At 38.3% G+C, this 22,258-nt stretch overlaps 1 pseudogene across 1 annotated transcript; it reads left to right on the top strand.

Annotated features, from left to right (window-relative positions):
• The first annotated feature begins 8,603 nt into the window (after positions 1-8,603).
• On the top strand, positions 8,604-10,425 carry LOC147343315 (endogenous retrovirus group K member 10 Gag polyprotein-like; annotated as a pseudogene). The gene has a single exon (XR_015156878.1). The product of XR_015156878.1 is annotated as an endogenous retrovirus group K member 10 Gag polyprotein-like (transcript).
• The last annotated feature ends 11,833 nt before the right edge of the window (positions 10,426-22,258 follow it).

Raw genomic sequence — 22,258 nt, 5'->3', positions numbered from 1 at the left:
GTGATTTAACATACTCTGTACTTCTTGAGTACTTCCTTAACAGATTTTCTGTATCTTTAATTGAAATATAAGTCACCAACTTTCTGCATTACTTGGTTCCCTTTAATATTCCCCAAGTTATGAAAAAACGTTTATCACTGTCATTGTTTATTGCTTTATGCAATTGACATAGGAAGGGTAAGTTATCACACATGAGTTGTATAAAAATATGTAACCATGAAAGAGATGCTCTATGTAACCAGGTAGATAGAGCAATAGTTTCAAGTATTGGCTGTATGTAAACATGGCTAAAGTTTTCTAACAAACATTAGCCGGAGGGCAAATGATCATTAAATTATATTTAAATAATAAATTTTAAAATAATATTGATCTAGCAATAGTGATTAATTGTGGGTTGATTAAAGAAAAGTTAACTCATGTCCAACTCACCAGATATTTGGCTTAAATCTAAGGTACATGTAATATTTCAGAGTACCATACCTTAAGTTAACCAGTAAATTCTATGACTATGTAATAATATGTCTCATTACACAAATAATTTTGAAGAAATCTGAAAATAGAACTTACCTACTCTTTAAGGTAAGGTGTCCAGCTTTTTTCTTAAGCAAATTCAAAAGGCTTTTCTGAGTTTTATTTTAATATTTCAGAGAATAAAATGATACCATCAGCATTTATTTTGGCAACTATTCTTTATTTCTCTTTAAATAACACTTATATTCTATGCCGAATGTAAAAACAAAGACAAAACATGGTTCCTAACTGATTTCTAAACAACTTTACCAGGGAGATATTTAACTTGCAGACATTTACTGCAATATCTTGGTGAGTTTGGAAATCCCCTTTGGAATAATTTGACCAAAGTGAAGCTGAAATTTTTTTAACATTATTCAAAGACATAAAAATAATTATATTGATCAAGTCATATTTTCCCTATGCACATATGGAAACAAAGTACAAGTCATCTTCTATTTTAATCCAGGGACAATTGTGAGAAAACTCTAATGAGCTGGAAAGAAAGCTCATAATACCCACACCTCAGAAAGAAGAGGTGAAGAAAAAGAAGGAAACTCTGAGTTGCAGGTAAAAGGAAAATATTGATGCTGCCTCAATTCCATTTGTGGAGGGTGCTGGCTGTTTCAGCATGCATCTCCTATAGATTATTAATAATAAAACCACTTTGAAAAGTTACCATGATCTGTTGTCCTTTCTTCCTCAATGTCCTTTACTGTTGATTTTTTCTGTCAACAATTCACACAAACAGCTCCTTTATTTACCTCATACCTGTAATGGAAGACAATACCAAGTCTTTTTGTGATTATTTATGTTTTTCTTATTTCTCAGTAACATTTTGAGACAGTATTTTCTCTTATCTGACAGCATTTTATTCAAGCTCCAGAGACCGTATTCCTGAAATGTGTTTACATTTAAAAAAAAAAAAAGGCACTTTAACAATTTTAAGTACACAACTCAGTGGCATTAATTATATTTAAAATATTGTGCAACTGTTGTATAGTTCCAAAACATTTTCGTCACTCCAAACAGAAACTTTGCACCCATTCAGATCAGATCAGATCAGATCAGTCACTCAGTCATGTCCGACTCTTTCCGACCCCATGAATCACAGCACGCCAGGCCTCCCTGTCCATCACCAGCTCCAGGAGTTCACTCAGACTCACGTCCATCGAGTCGGTGATACCATCCAGCCATCTCATCCTCTGTCGTCCCCTTCTCCTCCTGCCCCCAGTCCCTCCCAGCATCAGAGTCTTTTCCAATGAGTCAACTTTTCGCATGAGGTGGCCAAAGTACTGGAGTTTCAGCTTTAGAATCATTTCTTCCAAAGAAATCCCAGGGCTGATATCCTTCAGAATGTACTGGTTGGATCTCCTTGCAGTCCACGGGACTCTCACAGTCTTCTCCAACACCACAGTTCAAAGGCATCAATTCTTCGGCACTCAGCCTTCTTCACAGTCCAACTCTCACATCCATACATGACCACAGGAAAAACCATAGCCTTGACTAGACGGACCTTTGTTGGCAAAGTAATGTCTCTGCTTTTGAATATGCTATTTAGGTTGGTCATAACTTTCCTTCCAAAGAGTAAGCGTCTTTTAATTTCATGGCTGCAGTCATTAAGAAGCAATAACTCCTCAGCCTCCTTTCCCTCTGCCGCTGATATCCTGTAATATAGTCTGCCTCTGTAAATCTGCTTCTTACATTTTATACAAGTGGAATCACACAATGTTTGTTTCTCCAATCCTTTTTTTTTAATTAATTAGTTAATTTTGCTGTGTTGAGTCTTAGTTGTAGCACAGGGATCTCTCATTGCACTGCCTCTGCTCTTCAATGCAGTGTGGGGTCTCAGTTGCTCCTCTGCATGTGGGATGTTAGTCCCCAGTCAGGGATTGAACCAGCGTCCCCTGCATTGCAAGGTGGATTGTTAACCACTGGACCACGAAGGAAGTCCCCTATCCTTTTTTTCTACCTAGCAACTTAATCTTCAGTTCAACTCAGTTCAGGCACTCAGTAATGCCCAACTCTTTGTGACCTCATGTACAGCAGCATGCCAGGGTTCCCTGTCCATCAACTCCCTGACCTTGCTCAAACTCATGTCCTTTAAGTTTAAGATGCCATCCCCTTCTCCTCCTGCCCTCACTCTTTCCCAGCATCAGGGTACATTTGATAAGCCAGTTCTTCATATCAGGTGGCCAAACTATTGCAGTTTCAGTTTCAGCAGCAGCCTTTCCAATGAATATTCAAGACTGATTTCTTTTAGGATTGACTGGTTGGATCTCCTTGCAGTTCAAGGGACTCTCAAGAATCTTCTCCAACACCACAGTATAAAAGCATCAGTTCTTTGGTGCTCAGTTGTCTTTATAGTCCAACTCTCACATCCCTACATGACAACTGGAAAAAACATAGATTTGACTAGATGGACAATTGTCAGTAAAATAATGTCTCTTATTTTTAGTATAATGTCAAGGTTGGTCATAGCTTTTCTTCCAAGGAGCAGGCATCTTTTAATTTCATGGCTGCAGTCTTTATCTACAGAGATTTGGGAGCCCCCCAAAATAAAAGTGTCTCACTATTTCCATTGTTTCCCCATCTATTTGCCATGAAGTGATGGGACTGGATGCCATGATATTAGTCTTTTTAATGTTGAGTCTCAAGCCAGCTTTTTCACTCACCTCTTTCATTTTAATCAAAAGGCTCTTTAGCTCCTCTTCACTTTCTGCCATAAGGGTGGTGTCATCTGCACATCTGAGGTTATTGATATTCCTCACAGCAACCTTGATTTCAGCTTGTGCTTCAGCCAGCCCAACATTTCCCATGATGTACTCTGCATATAGATTAAATAAGCAGGGTGACGATATACAATCTTGACATACTCCTTTTCCTATTTGGAACCAGTCTGTTGTTCCATCTCTGATTCTGACTGTTGCTTCTTGACCTGAATACAGATTACTCACGAGGCAGAAAACATGGTCTGGTATTCCCATCTCTTGAAACATTTTCCTCAGTTTTTTTGTGATCTACACAGTCAAAGGCTTTGGCATAGTCAGTAAAGCAGAAGCAGATGTTTTTATGGAATTCTTTTGCCTTTTCTATGATCCAACAGATGTTGGGATTTTGAACATCTGGAAGTACATCGTATATGTACTGTTGAAGCCTGGTGTCAAGAATTTTTAACATTACTTTGCTAGTGTGTGAGATGAGTGCAATTGTATGGCAGTTTGAACTTTCTTTGGCATTTCCCTTCTTTGGGATTGGAATGAAAACTAACTTTTTCCAATCCTGCTGAGAATTCCAAATTTGCTGGCATATTGAATGCAACACTTCATAGTATCATCTTTTAGGATTTGAAATAGCTCAACTGGAATTACACCTCCTCCACTAGCTTTGTTCATAGTGATGCTTCCTAAGGCCCACTTGACCTCACATTCCAGGATGTCTGGCTCTAGGTGAGTGATCACACCATCATGATTATCTTTGCCATGAATATATTTTTTATATAGTCTTTCTGTGTATTCTTGCCACATCTTCTTAATCTCTTCTTCTTCTGTTATGTCCGTACCATTTCTGTCCTTTATGGAGCCCAATTTTGCATGAAATGTTCCCTTGGTATCTCTAATTGTCTTGAAGAGATCTCTAGTCTTTCTCATTCTATGGTTCTCCTCTATTTCTTTGCATTGATCACTGAGGAAGGCTTTCTTATCACTCATTGTTATTCTTTGGAACTCTCCATTCAAATGGGCATTGATTTCCTTTTCTCCTTCATCTTTTGCTTCTCTTCTTTTTCAGTTACTTGTAAGGCTTCATCAGACAACCATTTCGCCTTCTTGCATTTCTTTTTCTTGGGGACAGTCTTGATTTCTGCCTCCTACACAATGTCATGAATCTGCATCCATAGTTCATCAGGCACTCTGTCTATCAGATCTAATCCCTTGAATCTGTTTCCCACTTCCACTGTATAATCTTAAGGGATTTGATTTAGGTCATACCTGAGTGGCCTAGTGGTTTTCCCTACTTTCTTCAACTTAAGTCTAAATTTATCAATAAGGATTTCATGATCTGAGCCATAGTCAGCTCCCAGTCTTGTTTTTGCTGACTATATAAAGCTTTTCCATCTTTGGCTGCAAAGAATATAATCAATCTGTTTTTGGTTTTGGACATCTGGTGATATCCATGTGTACAGTCTTCTCTTCTGTTGTTGGAAGAGGGTGTTTGCTATGACCAGTGTGTTCTCTTGGCCAAATCCTGTTAGTCTTTGCCCTGCTTCATGTTTTACTTCAAGGCCAAATTTGCCTGTTACTCCTAATACCTCTTGACCTCCTACTTTTTGCATTCTAGTCCCCTATGATGAAAAGTACATATTTTTTGGGTGTTTGTCCTAGAAGGTGTTATAAGTCTTCATAGAACCATTCAACTTCAGCTTCTTCAGCATTACTGGTTGGGACATAGACTTGGATTACTGTGATATTGAATGGTTTACCTTGGAAACAAACAGAGATCATTCTGTCATTTTTCAGGTTGCACCCAAGTACTGCTTTCTGTACTCTTTTGTTGACTATGAGGGCTACTGCATTTCTTCTAAGGGATTACTGCCCATAGTAGTAGATATGATGATCAACTGAAATAAATTCGCCCATTCTAGTCCATTTTTGTTCACTGATTCCTAAAATGTTGATGTTCACTCTTGTGATCTTCTGTTTGACCACTTCTAACTTGCCTTGATTCATGGACCTAACATTCCAGGTTCCTACACAATATTGTTCTTTACAGCATTGGACTTTACTTCCATCACCAGTCACATCCACAATTGGGTGTTGTTTTTGCTTTGGCTCTGTCTCTTCATTCTTTCTGGAGTTATTTCTCCACTGATCTCCTGTAGCATATCGGACACCTACTGACCTGGGAGTTCATCTTTCAGTGCTATATCTTTTTGCCTTTTCATACTGTTCATGGGGTTCTCAAGGCAAAAGTACTAAAGTGGTTCACCATTTTCTTGAGTCCAACAAATTCTTGTTTGGCATAGTCTCTTTTTCCTATTCATGTTTTATTTTATATTTATTCTGTACTTTTAATATTTTCCTATAATTATTTAAGGATATTTAATTCAGTTCAGAGTGTTATCATTTTCTTCTTTCTGTGTGTGTCTTTGAGTGCATGTGATGTTTTTATGGGAACATATTCATTGTTTGGAATGTTTTGACACATTTTATGCTTTTTCCCACCTCCCTTTATAGTAGCAATGTATGGATACAGATTTTTTTTTTTTAATAACTGAGTGGAGTAAGCTTGGGTTTTGTGTGGCTTACAAGAATTCTAGTTTAGTGCTGTTTTCTTCTGTAGTGTAGTGAAATGAAGTATATTTGAATACACATACAGACATACATATATTCACACATACATACACAATATGTATCCCTATATGTATTTTTTGTTTTTCAGTTGTTAAGCCGTGTTTGACTGTTTGAGACCACATGGACTGCAGCATGCCAGGCTTCCCTGTTCTTCACTCTCCCTCAGAATTTGCTCAAAGTCATGTCCGGTGAGTCAGTGATGCTATCCAGCCATCTCATCCTCAGCCACTGTCTTATTCTTTTGCTTTCAATCTTTCGCAGCATCAGGGTCTTTTCCAATGCGTCAGTTCTTCACACCATGTGGCCAGGGTACCTGAGTTTCAGCTGCATCATCAGCATATACCTATATATATATATATATATATCCCTCACTATGTAAAATGCATGGTTGTTGAGAGATTTTGATGATCATTTTTGTATGTATGTTTCTTTTATCTTGTTTCTGGAAATCCTTAACACAATTTACTCATCTTGCTTCTCTTGACATTTATAACTCTATTGTCATCCTTTCCCTTTCCCCCTTTGTCTTAGAAAGAAATTTCCCTACCTGAAGTTTTCACCTAAAATCCTATACAATTCCTAACCTTTTTCTCGCAGCCTGTGCTGTTTCCTATCAGACTTTTGACCTGCTTTCAACTACTGGTTATGTGAGTAGAACTTCATTATTGATTTTACCTGTTATGTCCCACTAATAAGATCTCCACTTTCCTTTTCTCTTTTCTAAACTGTTTTTAATTTTAATTTATTTATTTTAATTAGAGGCTAATTACTTCACAATATTGTATTGCTTTTGCCATACATCAACATGAATCCACCACGGGTGTCTTCAGATTTCGTCACTCTACACACTTAGACTTATGGTAATTTGAGACCCAGAGGTCTTCGTACTCCTCATGAGTATTTATTTACTTAAATAAATACAAGCATACATACAGGAAAATGAATACAGGAAAATTTCACTTCATGGGGTTATCTTTCTCACAGTGATGCAAAAATTATGGGTTGTTCATTTGATTTCCCTGGTCTGAAAAGTTTTTGCAAGGATGAGTGGGAAGATTAAATTTTAGGTCCTAACAGTGTCTTAAGGTATTTTTCTAGACCTTTACAGAAGAATGGTTTACTATTTCAATTTTTTTGTTATCAGTATGCAATACCATATAATTTATTTTGATTATCACCTAGATTATATCTCATATAGTTTTTTTTGATATGATAGTCTATATTATCCCTTTGTAATTTTTAAAGGCATGATTTTACAGTTTTAAATGGACTGTCTTATCTACTTATATGTTTGCTAGCAACCAATAAATGATAATTTGATTATTGATAAAATTGTTGTGTTTTACTTATGGGTTAAAATATAGTCAATTTTTAAAATTGCTTAGGAAAAATTGGAAAAATTATATTCCTTACTAGTAGATTTCTGTGATATATATGTAATTGTGTTATTTGGGATTATAACAGCAATACAATCACACATATATATGTATATATAATATCATATATTCAGTTTAAGGTCTGTTTATTGCTCCTCTCATCTCCTACAGTTTTTGGCTTATGAATATGCTTGCTTTGTCATTGAATTATATATATATATATATATATATATACACATACATATATATACACACATATATATATGTTAATAACAGTTATAACTTCATTATGCATTCTTGTTGTGTAATATATTAATAGTATTTTTTTCTGTAGGATTTTAATGTTTATATTAATATCAGGATATATATTCACCAAATTCTTGTTTATTTACTTATAAAATCAAAATTAAGTGTTAACATTTTTCATTACCCAAACTATGTGATTATGTAAGTAACCAAGAGCCAACACATCTCAAAATCTAAAATTAGAACAACAAAGATAAAAATCAAAGGTGAGTTGATGCTTGAATGTGATCAAGTAAATTATCATCTTTGAACATTTGTTTCCTTATTTCTGAAAGAGAGATGAAATTACTAATTGACCAAAAAAAAAGCACAAACTAAAAGTTGAGAATTATTATTATTTTTTTATTCTATGGACTTAAACCTAGAAAATAAGGGGCTTCCCTGGTGGCTCAGATAGTAAAGAATTCACTTGTAATGCAGGAGACCTGGGTTCTATCCCTATGTCAGGAAGATCCCTTGGAGGAGGAAATGGCTACCCACTCCAATATTCTTGCCTGGAGAATCCAGTGGACAGAGGAGCCTGGTGGGCTACAGCCCATGGGGTCACAAAAGTGTGGGACATGACTGAGAGACTACGCACAACACAAACCTGAAAGACAACGTCTCAGTTAGATCAGAGAAACTGCTCTGAAAAGGGAAAGGAGGAGTCAGAATGTATATGCATTTTGCAACAAAAACCAGGTAGTCAGACTGCGGGGAGCTGCCTGTGAGAACGGGGTCCTTTATCTAAAGGACACAGCTCTGGGAGCTGCCTCAGTCCTTGAGGGTTTGCTTGCAAACATAGCTCTCTGTCCCGCCACCCCAGAGGTTAGGCGACTATTTACTGCAGACACCTGGAGTTCTGGACAAACTCCTCGTGCACAGGGAAATAATCTGTTTATCTGGTGTAAGAAATAATAACAGGATGCCATTCCCATGCTCTCAAAATTTCTTGTGAGTTTTTGTAAGATGTATAGGTCAACTAAGAAAAATGCTAACTGTCTTGTCTTTCTCACACTCCCCTGTATACATATAAGATGCTGAATAAAGTCGTGGTCAGACTGCGTCCCTTCGTGGAGACATGTCTGATCCTCTTGACCCCATCTTTGTTGTAGAATTCTTTTGCTGTAGTTTTCTTTCTCAGCTGCGCCATGCACGTTCTCAGGACCTGATCGACTTTGCCGGCTGGCACCGGCAGGTGGCGCCCAAACAGGGACTCGAGAATCGGAGTGCGACGACGGCCGCTGCCTGCCAAGATTGAAGTAAGTAAAGAGGAATTCCTAATTAATTAAAGTAAAGGGCAGGGAGTGTTATTGTTGAGAGTAATAAATCATGGGACAAGGCAATAGCTGCCAGTTATTTGTACATATGTTGAAAACTATGTTAAAAGGTAGGGGAATTCATGTAAATAAGTTACACCTAGAGAAGTTTTTACTTTTTATAGAAGATGTTTGTCCTTGGTTTCCAGAAGAAGGAACAGTTAGTCTGGAAACTTGGAAGAAAGTAGGAAAACAATTACAGACATATTATTCCTTACATGGTCCCAATCGTGTCCCTGTGGATGCTTTCTCTTTGTGGACTCTCATAAGAGACTGTCTGGATCCTGAACATGAGGGACATAAGACTCAAACAGCCCTCAGGGATTCCACAGAACCCGAAGTTGCAGAGCCTTCCACCCCTCCGCCTGAGTCGCTTTATGCTGTGTCTGAGGGAACAGCTTGTAAGGCTGGAGGGAATGATGATGTGTTAAGCTCTGATGAACAGGAAGAGTTAAATGAACAAGCAGCTCAGTACCATAGAGAGGATATGCCTTGGGAGATGATGGTTAACATGCAACCCCCCTCAGGAAAAGGGGAATTAAAGCATTCAGGGCTTTCCGAAGAACAGCTGGAGAATTTAATTCAGAAGATTGTTATAGCAGTAAAAAGGATGCACAGGGAGACTCCCACTCCAGCCAGCCTTTGCCTCCAGGATATCCTCCCTCGGTTCTTGCTGGGCTCAACCCACCTCCGCCTTTCATAGAACTGCAGGAGCTTATATCTATCCCTGCTTCTTTGCCCGGTGAAAACATAAAAATTAGAAGTGAGATATTATTATCTCCTCTTCAACAAGCGATTAAGTGAGCTAATGAAGAAGGAGAATATATTCCCGGGTTTTCAGGAATCTATCCAGTATTTGAAAATGCTCAACAGCAGAGGTATTATGAACCGCTGCCCTTTAAGCAAGTAAAAGAGTTAAAAATGGCTTGTGCACAATACGGCCCGACTGCACCATTTACTCAGGCTATTATAGAGGCTTTAGGAAATCAAAATCTGCCACCTAATGATTGGAAACAGGTTGCTCGGGCTTGTTTATCTGGAAGAGATTATTTACTATGGAAATCTGAGTTTGCTGAGCAGTGTGGGATCACAGCCGATATCAGTCGGTGACAGGGACTGAACACCACTTATGAAATGATGGTGGGAGAGGGGGATTATCGAGACACTAATAATCAACTTAATTATTTGCCCGGAGCCTACCCTCAGATTAGTGCTGCGGCTCTACAAGCATGGAAAAAACTTCCAAATTCTGATAAAAAGACTGAAGATTTATCTAAAATTCTCCAGGGGCCAGATGAACCATATCAGGATTTTGTTGCCCGCCTGCTTGAGGCAATTAGTAAAATGATAGGGGATGAGCAGGCGGGAATGGTGTTGGCTAAACAGCTTGCTTATGAGAATGCCAATTTGGCTTGTCAAGCTGCCCTGAGACCTTACAGAAAAAAGGGAGGCTTATCCGATTATGTACGGATTTGTGCCAATATCGGCCCTTCATACGTTCAAGGCATAACTTTGGCCGTGGCATTACAGGGAAAGACAGTCAAAGAAGTACTGTATCAGCAACAAAAGCGGGATAAGGGATAAAATTTTGCAATTTGTTCACTATCACCAATTTCTCTTTCCAAAAATCGTTGTTTCTCAGCCCCTTGCCAACGCCCTAACTGTATTTACTGATGGCTCTTCTAATGGAATAGCTAGTCTGATTATACAAGACAATACTGCCGCCTGGCGTACTAATTATAAGTCTGCTCAAGAAGTAGAACTATTTGCCATTCTTCAGGCTTTATTACAAATCTCTGCTCCATTTAATTTATATTCTGACAGTCAATATATCACAAGAGCCTTAAACACTATTGAGATTGTTCCATTTATTGGTATCCTGAATTCTACTATCCAAACTCTTTTTCGTGATATACAACATTTAATTTGTTCCAGAGTTAATAAATGCTATTTCAGTCATATTCGTGCTCACTCTGGACTTCCTAGACCTTTAGCACGAGGCAATGCTTTGGCTGACGAAGCTACACGTATGATATTTCCTTCATTGCAACAAATGGCAAAAACATCCCACAGCTTGCACCATCAAAACAGCCATAGCTTGAGACTTCAATTTGGCATTACTCGAGAAGCTGCCAGACAGATTGTTCAGCAGTGTCAAACATGTCCTCAATTTTTTAGCATCCCCCATTATGGAGTTAATCCCCGAGGATTGTTGCCAAATGACATATGGCAAATGGATGTTACCCATATTCCTGAATTTGGTAAACAAAAATTTGTTCATGTTACTATTGACACCTTCTCCGGCTTTTTACATGCCTCTCTACAATCCAGAGAAGCTAGCAAACATTGTATAGCTCATTGCATTAAATGTTTTGCTGTTATGGGAATCCCTAAAACCATAAAAACAGACAATGGTCCAGGATACACTGGAAAAAAATTTCAACTATTTTGTACACAATTGTCTATCTCACATAAAACAGGTATCCCTTATAATCCTCAAGGTCAAGGAATCATTGAATGGGCACATCAAACTCTCAAACATCAATTGCAAAAACTAAAGAAGGGGAAATTGTATGTCAGTACCCCCTCCAACTCTCTAAACCATGCTTTATTTGTTCTAAATTTTTTACAATTGGATATATGTGGCCGTTCAGCAGCACAGCGATTTTGGAACTTTGATGCACAAACAATAAGACCTAAAGTCTTTTGGAAAGACCCATTTGTGGGAAAATGGTATGGACCAGATCCTGTAATAATTTGGGGACGAGGGCATGTTTGTGTTTTCCCACAGGATGCTGAAGCGCCGCGCTGGCTGCCGGAAAGGTTGGTATGCACAGCGGAGATGATTTCTAGTAAACCAGATGAAGAGACTGACGATTCAAGAGCATGATGAATTACTATCTCAGCAACAACTTCAGGCATTGATGCGAGAGACACAGAATCGTGTTGCTGTGCAGGGCGATCCAATATCACCTTTAAGCTTCCTGATAACCTTATTAATTATCTTAAATCAGATTAATACTGCACATTCTGAAGAATATTCAAGTGCTTACTGGACTTATTTTCCCAACCCTCCCCTTCTCCAACTGGTGAGCTGGGAGGGTCAGTCTATTCCCATATACACTAATGAAACTGTTTTATTTCTTGCACCTTGTTTAATTAAAAAAGTGATTGATGATCTATGGAGATAAAGGCTTCCATCTATGAAAATGGTCTGAAGTTAAAGGAACATAAGCGTGCGCCTATATAAAAGGAAAGGGGGAGATGCAGGGAGCTGCCCATGAGAACGGGGTCCTTTATCCAAAGGACACAGCTCTGGGAGCTTCCTCAGTCCTTGAGGGTTTGCTTGCAAACATAGCTCTCTGTCCCGCCACCCCAGAGATTAGGCGACTATTTACTGCAGACACCTGGAGTTCTGGACAAACTCCTCACGCACAGGGAAATGTTATCTGGTGTAAGAAATAATAACAGGATGCCATTCCCATGCTCTCAAAATTTCTTGTGAGTTTTTGTAAGATGTATAGGTCAACTAAGAAAAATGCTAACTGTCTTGTCTTTCTCACACTCCCCTGTATAAATATAAGATGCTGAATAAAGTCGTGGTCAGACTGCGTCCCTTCGTGGAGACATGTCTGATCCTCTCGACCCCATCTTTGTTGTAGAATTCTTTTGCTGTAGTTTTCTTTCTCAGCCGCACAGCGCACGTTCTCGGGATCTGATAGACCTTGCCGGCTGGCACCGGCATCAGACCATCAGAAGATTATTGGAAATTAAAGAAAACCAGAAAGCTCATGTCAATGAATTTAGGCTTTTTCTGCACCTAAAGAGGGAACAGTCTGGGCTCCTTGAAACCATCGCTTCGAGCTGCACCTTAACTACTTAGGACCAGGACGCTATTCTTTTCTATCCTGTGTTCCCTCAGGGTGCAGCTCTGTTTCGATCCAGAATTCCTCAGGGCTCACGAGCCTGAGCGGGAGGTGGGGGTGCAGAAGCCATGCTGATGGCTTGGTGGCCTCAGCATCCTCCGTTCGTCGACATGACAGGTCACATTTTTCCTTCACGGAATAGTTTCTGCTGCTTTCTCTAAAGCAATCAATGCCCATTATTTGTGCCTTGTTTTAAATTACTGTGTCACTCTGCCATCTAGTGGATATGCTATTTGCATCACTTGTTGAAAATGAAAGTGAAGTTGCTCAGTCGTGTCGGACTCTTTGCGACCCCATGGACTGTAGCCTATCAGGCTTCTCCCTCCATCGGATTTTCCAGGCAAGGGTACTGGAGTGGGTTGTTCTTTGCTACTAATTTGCAGAGGGATTTTATGCTACATGTAGCTCAGAAGGTAAAGAATCTGTCTAGAATGTGAGAGATTCTGGGTTGGATTCCTGGATCGGGAAGATACCCTGGAGAAGGGAATGGTAACCCACTCCAGTATACTTGTCAGGAGCATTCCAGGCATAGAGGAGCCTAGTGGGCTACAATCCACAGGGTTGCAAAGAGTCAATGATGACAGAGAAATTAGCACTTTATACTCTTCGATCCTTTGAAAAATATTCTTCCAATTACTATGCAGTTTTGCTGAGAATGAGAATACAAATAGACAATGTAGGGTCAAATTGGGAATATTGGGGGAAAATAAAATCAACATTTCTTTCCCATTATATCAAACTAGTATTTAAACTGGTATATAAACTTGAGGGGGAAAAATAATCTGTTGTGAAATAAATAATACTTGACTGAGATTATCAGATTTTCTTTAATCTTTTCTGAATAGGTGCCAGACTGGAGCCCCAGACCAGATCAAAGAAAGATAAATAAAACTGCCTGTGAGCACACTGAGTAACCCTAGACACTAGGGTGCCCGTGATGGCCTGCACTTCGGGTATCTACACATAAATACATGTAGGAAAAAAAGTGAAAGTGTTAGTTTCTCTATCATGTCTGATTCTTCATGACCCCATGGACTATAGCCCACCAGGTTCCTTCATTCATGGAATTCTCCATGCAAGAATACTGGAGTGAGTAGCCATTCCCTTCTCCAGAGGATCTTCCCAATCCAGGGATAGAAGCCAGGTCTCCTGCATTGCAGGTCAAATCTTCACCACCTGAGCCACCAGGGATCTATCTAAAACTATGTGTTTACACATAATACTGAATTTAAGAGGCTATTTTGAATTTGATTTCTTATTTTTTAAAAGTATGCTTTATCTGCATACTCTTACAGGAGTGATCTCAGTTATGTGCTGTGCTCAGTCACTCAGTGGTGTTCGACTCTTTGCAACTCCCCATACTGTAGCCCTCCAGGCTTCCCTGTCCATGGAATTCTCCAGGCAAAAATACTGGAGTGAGTTGCCATGCCCTCCTCCAGGGGATCTTCCCAACCCAGGGACTGAACCTGGGTCTCCTACATTGTAGCAGGATTCTTTACCATCTGAGCCACCTGGGAAGCCCCTCCTCAGTTATAGAGAAGGGTCGATAAAGCTTGCATTGAACATGTTAAGGTGGTTAGACTGTACTGTTTAATTACAGTAATAGATATTTTATTGGACAGAGAAGTTAAATCAACCTGCTAGAGATGTATAAAAATACAGATAATTTTGAAACAGTACTTTGAGAACACCAAGCATAAAGTGATCTTAGTGAAAGCTCTAGGTCAAGGTGAGGACCAGTCACACAGTAGGAAAATGTAGAGAAAGCTTGTGAAGTTTTATATCTTGTCTGAATTCTCCCTGAAGAGTCACCCCCTTCCTTTAATATACTTTAAAGCTTGTGTATCTAGAGCTCCTTCTTGTATACTTTTAGTGCAACTGGACAACCTAGAGACTCTGAGTCAGTCACACTATTTTTTTTTTTTTTTTTGGACACTTTGGAGAAAAAAAAAATGTTATTGTTGTTCTGAAATTAGTTTCCGGTGGCTTTTAAAGATTAATTCATTTAATGTTAAATTTCTCTCCTGAAGACACATAAAAAACATCAATGTTTTTCTTTTTTTTTTTTTTTTTCATACTTTAGCCTTGAAATATTTGAAGACACTGTAAGAGTCTCCTTTTATTTTCCTTCTGTGTTCCAGATGTCTTCAGGCCCTGGACTGGTTTATCAGACACTCTAGCTCCCATATTACACCTCACTGTTTATTATTTCACACTGCAGGTGCCTATATAATTATTGCTAGTTTCCAAGAATCATAGACTTGTCTTCACTGAGATGCTGTCAAGAACATAATGTTTGTTTCTGAACTAAAATGAAAATGGGAGTTACTTCTTTCTGTTTACATCAATTACTTTACATCAACTACTAACACAACCACACTGAATGCCATGATTATAATATTGAAACTAAGTTAGTTTCATTGCCATCATCCAGATCGTTTTACAACCACAACCTCTTCATTACTACATACTTGTTCTGTGGGCATGAAACTCTGTTACAACTCTATTCAGCAATCGGTATTAATCTGAATTGCATTTCCACAATTCAGATCCTCTAGTACTCTGATCTTGTATCATACTTTTTGTTGTTGTTCAATCTCGCAGTCATGTAAGACTCTTTGTACTCCCATGGACTGCAGCATGCCTTCTGTCCCTCACCATCTCCCAAAGTTTGCCCTGCATTAACTCTACTTCTCATTGAAAATGAACATTCAAATTCCTACCTTGGCTCAGGCAGTCTTCTCTGCTTAAAATGTCTTTTGTTTTTCTTTCTTATCCTTTCACTTTATCTTAACACTGTAGTTCAACTCAAAGTTCAAAGTCCGTTTGTGATTTTATTGATCAGGAAATATCTTGGTCATTATTCAAGTATCTCTACATGTGAAGAGTACTATTGCTTGACAAAACCTTAATGAAAAATAAATAAGCAAAAAACAAAAATATTATGAACAGTGGCAGTGCAGAAAAGTGCAGTGTTTTTTAAAGCACATTATTGTTTCTCTTACTACATTATATTTTACTATAATAATCACATTGTTGAACTTCCCAGGTGCTGCTAGTGGTAAACAACCCAACTGCCAATGCAAGAGAGACAGATTTGATCCCTGGGCTGGGAAGATACCCTGGAGGGGAGCATTGCAACCCACTCCAGGATTCTGCCTGGAGAATCCCATGGACAGAGGACCCTTGCAGGCTTCAGTCCATATGCTCTCAAAAAGTCTGACACTACTAAAGTGACTTAACATGCACGCACACTATCACATTATCATAAGCCATATTGAGAACAAGCTTAAGTCTCTGCATTGCCACTCAGAAGACGTCTGCCTACTGCTCTGGAAATAATTTTAGACTTTGAACAACCAAGAAATGCATTCTATTGCATAGGTTGACAAGATGTGATCTGCAAACCAAATCTGGCCTACTGTCTTTTATAAATAAAATTTTATTGAAACAGAGCCATGCCTATTGATTTACGTATTGCCTGTGGGTGAATCCAGGCTGCAAGATGCAGACATGCATAGCTGAAATTGAGACTATGCAGCCCACAAAGGCTAAAGTATTTACTGTGCAACTTTTTCCAGAAAAAAATTGCTACTCCGTGTTCTATTAAATTAAGTCACTGGAGTTGAGATGTTTATATGTTGAGATATGGCAGCTTCCTAAGTAATAAATATACTATACTTCCCATAAACCTAGACTACAAATTGAAAAATAGAATATCAGCTTTTTTGCAATTTCAATAATAAATGTAATAATGAAAAAGAATTATGCTCGTATTTGTAGTAGTAATGTGAATTGTATTACCTTAAGAAAATCAATGGTTTTTATAGAAAATGAAACACAATACAATGTTAAAGAAAGGATAAAAAACATTATAATATGATTCATATTGTATAAATTTTACATCCAAACACATCAATATGTCCCTCAGATACAGAGAAAGTGCAAGTCGCTCAGTTGTGTCTGACTCTTTGTGACCCCATGGACTATACAGTCCCTGGAATTCTCCAGGCCAGAATACTGGAGTGGGTGCCTTTCCCTTCTCCAGGGGATCTTCCCAATCCAGGGATTGAACCCAGGTCTCCTGCATTGCAGGAAGATTCTTTACCAGCTGAGTCACCAGGGAAGCCCAAGAATACTGGAGTGGGTAGCCTATCCCTTCTCCAGGGGATCTTCCTGACCCAGGAATCAAACCAGGGTCTCCTGCATTTCAGGAGGATTCTTTACCGACTGAGCTATGAGGGAAGCCAACAGATACAGAGGGAAAACCAGAAATTCAACAAAAATTAAGAATCTTTGTATTGTTACCCAATAGTTGATTTTGATTGTGTATATTTCTGCCTTCTGCAAGTAGTTAAAGACAAAAATATACTGTCTAGTTCAACATTTTTAAAAGATTAGTGGACCTGAATGCATGATGAAATTGTTCCCCAAACTTTGGGAAAAAATGCACATGCAACCAAAGTATCACAAGGACATTATTTCATCTAATTGCCCCATTTGTGGTCTCAAGGCAAAAGTTAAATAATATTATCTAAGGTTAACCTCCTTAGGGTTTTGGTGGCATATATGTGACAGTTTGATGTCAGGGTTCAGCTTTTTGGTCTCCTTTTCTCTTTGTCATGCCCGAATATATTTTTAATACATTTTAAGAGAAATTAATTGTTCTGAAATATTCATTGCAATATATTCTAGATTCCTGTTACTATTTTTCAGGCTTATTACTATATTTAAAAAAATTGACTTCTCAGCAGAAATTTTCCTTGAATCCATTAAACTTAGAAAAGAAGCTTTATTAAATGAACCAGTCAAATTCTACACTCAGGTGAGTTGATTTTTATTTTACTTTAAAAGGAAAATAATATGGTCCTAATATGTTCCATTAATCTTTGCAGGAGGCAAACAAGCACATGCGTAAGTCTAACTGCCAGGTTACTTGTTTAGTTGATTAGAAGTGTTTGATTATTTATCTTTCACCACATTTACTTTTGTTAACCAGGCTACATCATGAGAAACTATTTTTTGTTTTTTCTGGATCACAATATTTTCATTCCCTTTATACATACAAACTTTAATAATAAACAAGAATTATAAGTTGTCATTCGTTCTTATATGGATTATTTCCTGGAATAATGCTCTAAGAAACAAATTGAGGCTGAGGCTCATGTTTTATAATTTTATAGTTTGTAAAATTCCTGTTACAGGACTGAGTACATAGTAGGTCTGCAATGGGAAAATTATTCCAGGGTAGTTGCACAGGAAAGAAGATGAATACTATACATAGCACCTGTGCTCACAGCTGAGCATGGCTGGCACTTCCTGGGTCTAAATGAGCAATTGGAAATGTTGGCCCCAAGGCTGTTGACAAATACAGAGTGTGGGAGATGGGGTAAAAAGCTACAGGTGTGGAGAAGGTGTGTGGGGAAGAAGAAAGAAGTGTGCATCAGAAATCGTATTCATCTTTGGTGAAGGTTTCCCTTTCAACCCTGGGCTATTCAAACTTTGTTACCATAGACATAGGGAATGGATCCTGATTTTTGAAAAAAAAGTGTCTTTGGTTAGAGAATATATGCTCTATGATTTGTATGTTAAATTGAAAAAGACTTTCAGGAAGTCATAAATATGAAGGAATTAATCACATGTATCAAATCAAAGGAATCTAAAGGAACAGTTGAAGAAAGAGTGGGAGAATATGTGAATGATGCACATGTACAGGAAACCTTTAATCTGCTGTATGTGTTTTTGGAGTATGAAGTCATAAAAACTGAAAATAATGGAGTTTTAATTTCAGCTCCTAATAAGAGGTAAAATTTATAGAGAATTCTATGTGGAATGAACTTATTTTTATACTGAGCATAATTTCAGGTTTTGGTAAGAAGTTAGGAAGTAGCTTTGAAAATAATTAATTTTACTGTCAGAAAAAGACAGTAGAGGCATTTTGGAGGAACAGAGGCTAACTAAAACATAAGTAAATAAATGCATAATTGCACTTTTTTTCCCCATAAGTACTCTCATTCTATGCTAATTCAGGGAGTGTAAGTCCCTAGATTTCACTCTGGCTACTTGCTTCATAGGACTCAAGTTGTGCCTCAGTGCCCAGAGTCTACAGAGTGGTCCTAATTTAATAGGGAAGCATAACTTCTTTTCTTTGAGCCCCTTTCTGGGGCGGGGGGAGGGCAATAATACTGCAGTGGGTTGCCATTCCCTTCTCCAGGAGATCATCCCAACCCAGGGATTGAACCCAGGTCTCCCGCATTGTAGATGGACACTTACCGACTGAGCCACTCCACTGTCTTTATTATGGGGTTCCCCAGTGGCTCAGTGGTTAAAGAATCTGCCTGCAATGCAGGAGCCACAGGAGATGCAGGTTCAATGCCCGGGTCAGGAAGATCCCCTGGAGGAGGGCATGACACCCACTCCAGGGTTCTTGTCTGGAGAATCTCATGGAGAGAGGAAGCTGGCAGGCTACAGTCCATGGGGTCACAAAGATTCAGACATGACTGAGCAAATAACACACTTCACAGTAAACTCATATACAGTCTATAGAGTGAATTCTATTTGACATATGCTGTGGTGCTTCCCAGGTGGCACTAGTGGTAAAGAACCCACCTGCCAATGCAAGAGATATAACAGATACAGCTTCAATCCCTGGGTTGTAAAGATCCCGTGGAGGATTTCAGGGCAACCCATTCCAGTATTCTTGCCTGGAGAATCCCATAGACAGTGGAGCCTAGCAAATTAGCATGCTCACACCTTGATATCAGGTGTACCCAGCCCCTCCTCCCTAAACAGACTCTATTATCACATAAGACACATATCACCTGCCAGAAATTGGGAGAAAAGCCTAACCTTTCTTTGTGAAAGACTACTTTTTTTTCCTGCTAAGCATTTTGTCTAGTAGTAATTCTATGTTCATCCATATGAGAGGAACCATAAAACTTATTTCTACAATGTCTGTAGCATTTTATATTCCCAGGCACAATATATAACACTTCTGGTTGCTTCACATCCTTGCACATCCTAGCACATCCGTGTTAATCATTGCTATTATATATATTTATTATAGTAAATCCAGTGGGTACTGGACTTCCCTGGTGGTTCAGACAGTAAAGTGTCTGCCTACAATGTGGGAGACCTGGGGTCAATCCTTGGGTCGGAAAGATCTCCTGGAGAAGGAAATGGCAACCCATTCCAGTAGTCTTGCCTGGAAAATCCCATGGACAGAGGAGCCTGATGGGCTATAGTCCATGGGGTCGTCGCTAAGAGTTGGACATGACTGAGAAACTTCACCTTCACTTTCAGTGGGTAAAACTTGATATCACATCATGATATTGATTTGCATTTTCCTAATAACTAAATATATTGACAATGCTTTCACATGCTTGTTGGACATTTGTAAATTTTGTGTTGTATCTGATTTGACTTTTTGTCTTTATTGTGTCTTTTCTGTACTTTTTCTTTTCAGTTTATTGATAATGTTTTTAATATACAAATATTTTAAATTTTGAGGAAGTTCAATTTATCAATTTATTTATTTATTTTTGTTGCTTATGCTTTTGTTTCCCTATCTAAGAATCTACTGACAAATTCAAGGCCGTGAAATTTAAGGCATGTGTTTTTCTTGTAAGAGTTTTATAGTTTATGCTCTTTCATTCAGGTCCTTGTTCAGTTTCTGAGTTAACTGTTGTATATAATATGAGGCAAGTGTCCAATCTCATGATTTTACTTGTGAATGTCCAGTTGTCCTGGCATCATTTATTTGAAGAAGAAAGTATTCTTTTACCAATGAATATTAAGAGAATCATAACCTCAGAAGCACCATGATGATGGTGAAGTACAAGCTGGGAGAAATCAGAGCCCCTACAGAGCACAGCTGCCCAGTCAAAATGTATTTTGAATCTTCCACTAGCGAGAAATAAGCTTGTTATTGTTGTTCAGTCACTAAGTCGTGCCTGAGTCTTTGCCACTCCATGGACTGCAGCATGCCAGATTTCCCTGCCCTTCACTGTCTCCTGGAGTTTGCTCAAACTCATGTCTATTGAGTCAGTGATGTCACCCAACAACCTCATCCTCTGCTTCCTTCTTCTCCATTAGCCTTCAAGCTTTCCCAACATCAGGGTCTTTTCCAATGAGTCAGCTCTTCATGTCAGATGGCCAAAGCACTGGAGCTTGTTTCAGCATCAGTCCTTCCAATGAATACTTAGGGATGACTTCCTTTAGGATGGACTGGTTTGATCTTGCTGCCCAAAGGACTCTCAAGTCTTCCCCAGAACCACAATTTGAAGCATCAATTTTTCGGCATTCAGCCTTCTTTAGGGTCCAACTCACATCCATGCCTGACTACTAGAAAAACCATGGCTTTGACTATATGCACTTTTGTTGGCAAAGTGATGTCTCTGTTTTTGAATATGCTGTCTAGTTTTGTCATAACTTTCCTCCCAAGGAGCAAGTGTACTTTAATTTCATGGCTGCAGTCACCATGAAGCAATGGTTTTTGAGCCCCAGAAAATAAGATATTTCACTGCTTCCACTTTTTAGCTCCTTCTGCATAAAGTTATTATTATTCTTAACCTGTGTCCTTAAAGCCAAGACAGGTAGTTACCAAAATTAGTGAAAATACCATCCTTTTCATAAACAGATATTTTTAGAAAACATATCATCCAAAATTGTTTTTTAGATTCCATAATAAATATAAACATCTGAGAACACTATATTTGAAAAGCCAATGCAAGCTTTCTATCAATAGAATCAATAGTGTAAAAATAAAATAAAGTTTATAATATAAATAATGTAATGTACAAAATAAACCATACAATGGCAGCTTAGCAGGCATATGTTTAGAAACATAGGAAAAAATATATATATACCTTCATAAGAAAATTTTAAAAATTAAATATGGATTAATAAAAGACAAATCTATTGCTGTATAATTTTCTCTTGTGGATTTATGTATTTTATATGCATACAAAAATTTTAAAAATGATGTTGTTTATTTTTATAAGATTAAATGAGTAAAGTTGCTAACACAAATGCCCTAAGGCTTTAGGGAAATAATATACAATCAATATACCACCTGGGAAAGAGTTAAAATGTAATTAGTTGAATTGCAGTCATCAAGGCAGTACTTCAGTTAAGTTCTCTAGTTTTCATATTCCTAAGGTCATGATGACAGCCTATGCCCAACCAGTATCACTGAAGAAGCTGAAGTTGATTGGTTCTCTGAAGACCTATAAGACTTAGGTCATAGAACTAATGCCGCCCAGGCATTTGTTCTAAAAGGTCTTATAGGTCTTCAGAGAACCGATCAACTTCAGCTTCTTCAGCGTTAATGGTTGGGGCATAGACTTGGATAACCGTGATATTGAATGGTTTGACTTGGAAACGAACATTTTCAGAACATTTTCATTGACAGAACATCATTCTGTCGTTTTTGAGATTGCATCCAAGTACTGCATTTTGGACTCTTTTGTTGACCATGATGGCTACTCCAT

The sequence above is a fragment of the Bos grunniens genome, chromosome 28, assembly GCF_055505025.1.
Source record: "Bos grunniens cultivar Pamir isolate PY7600 chromosome 28, Bosgru_T2T1.0, whole genome shotgun sequence".
Taxonomy (NCBI): Eukaryota; Metazoa; Chordata; class Mammalia; order Artiodactyla; family Bovidae; genus Bos; species Bos grunniens.
The sequence above is the reverse complement of the archived record's forward strand: the minus strand, read 5'-3'. Positions and strand labels throughout refer to the sequence as shown.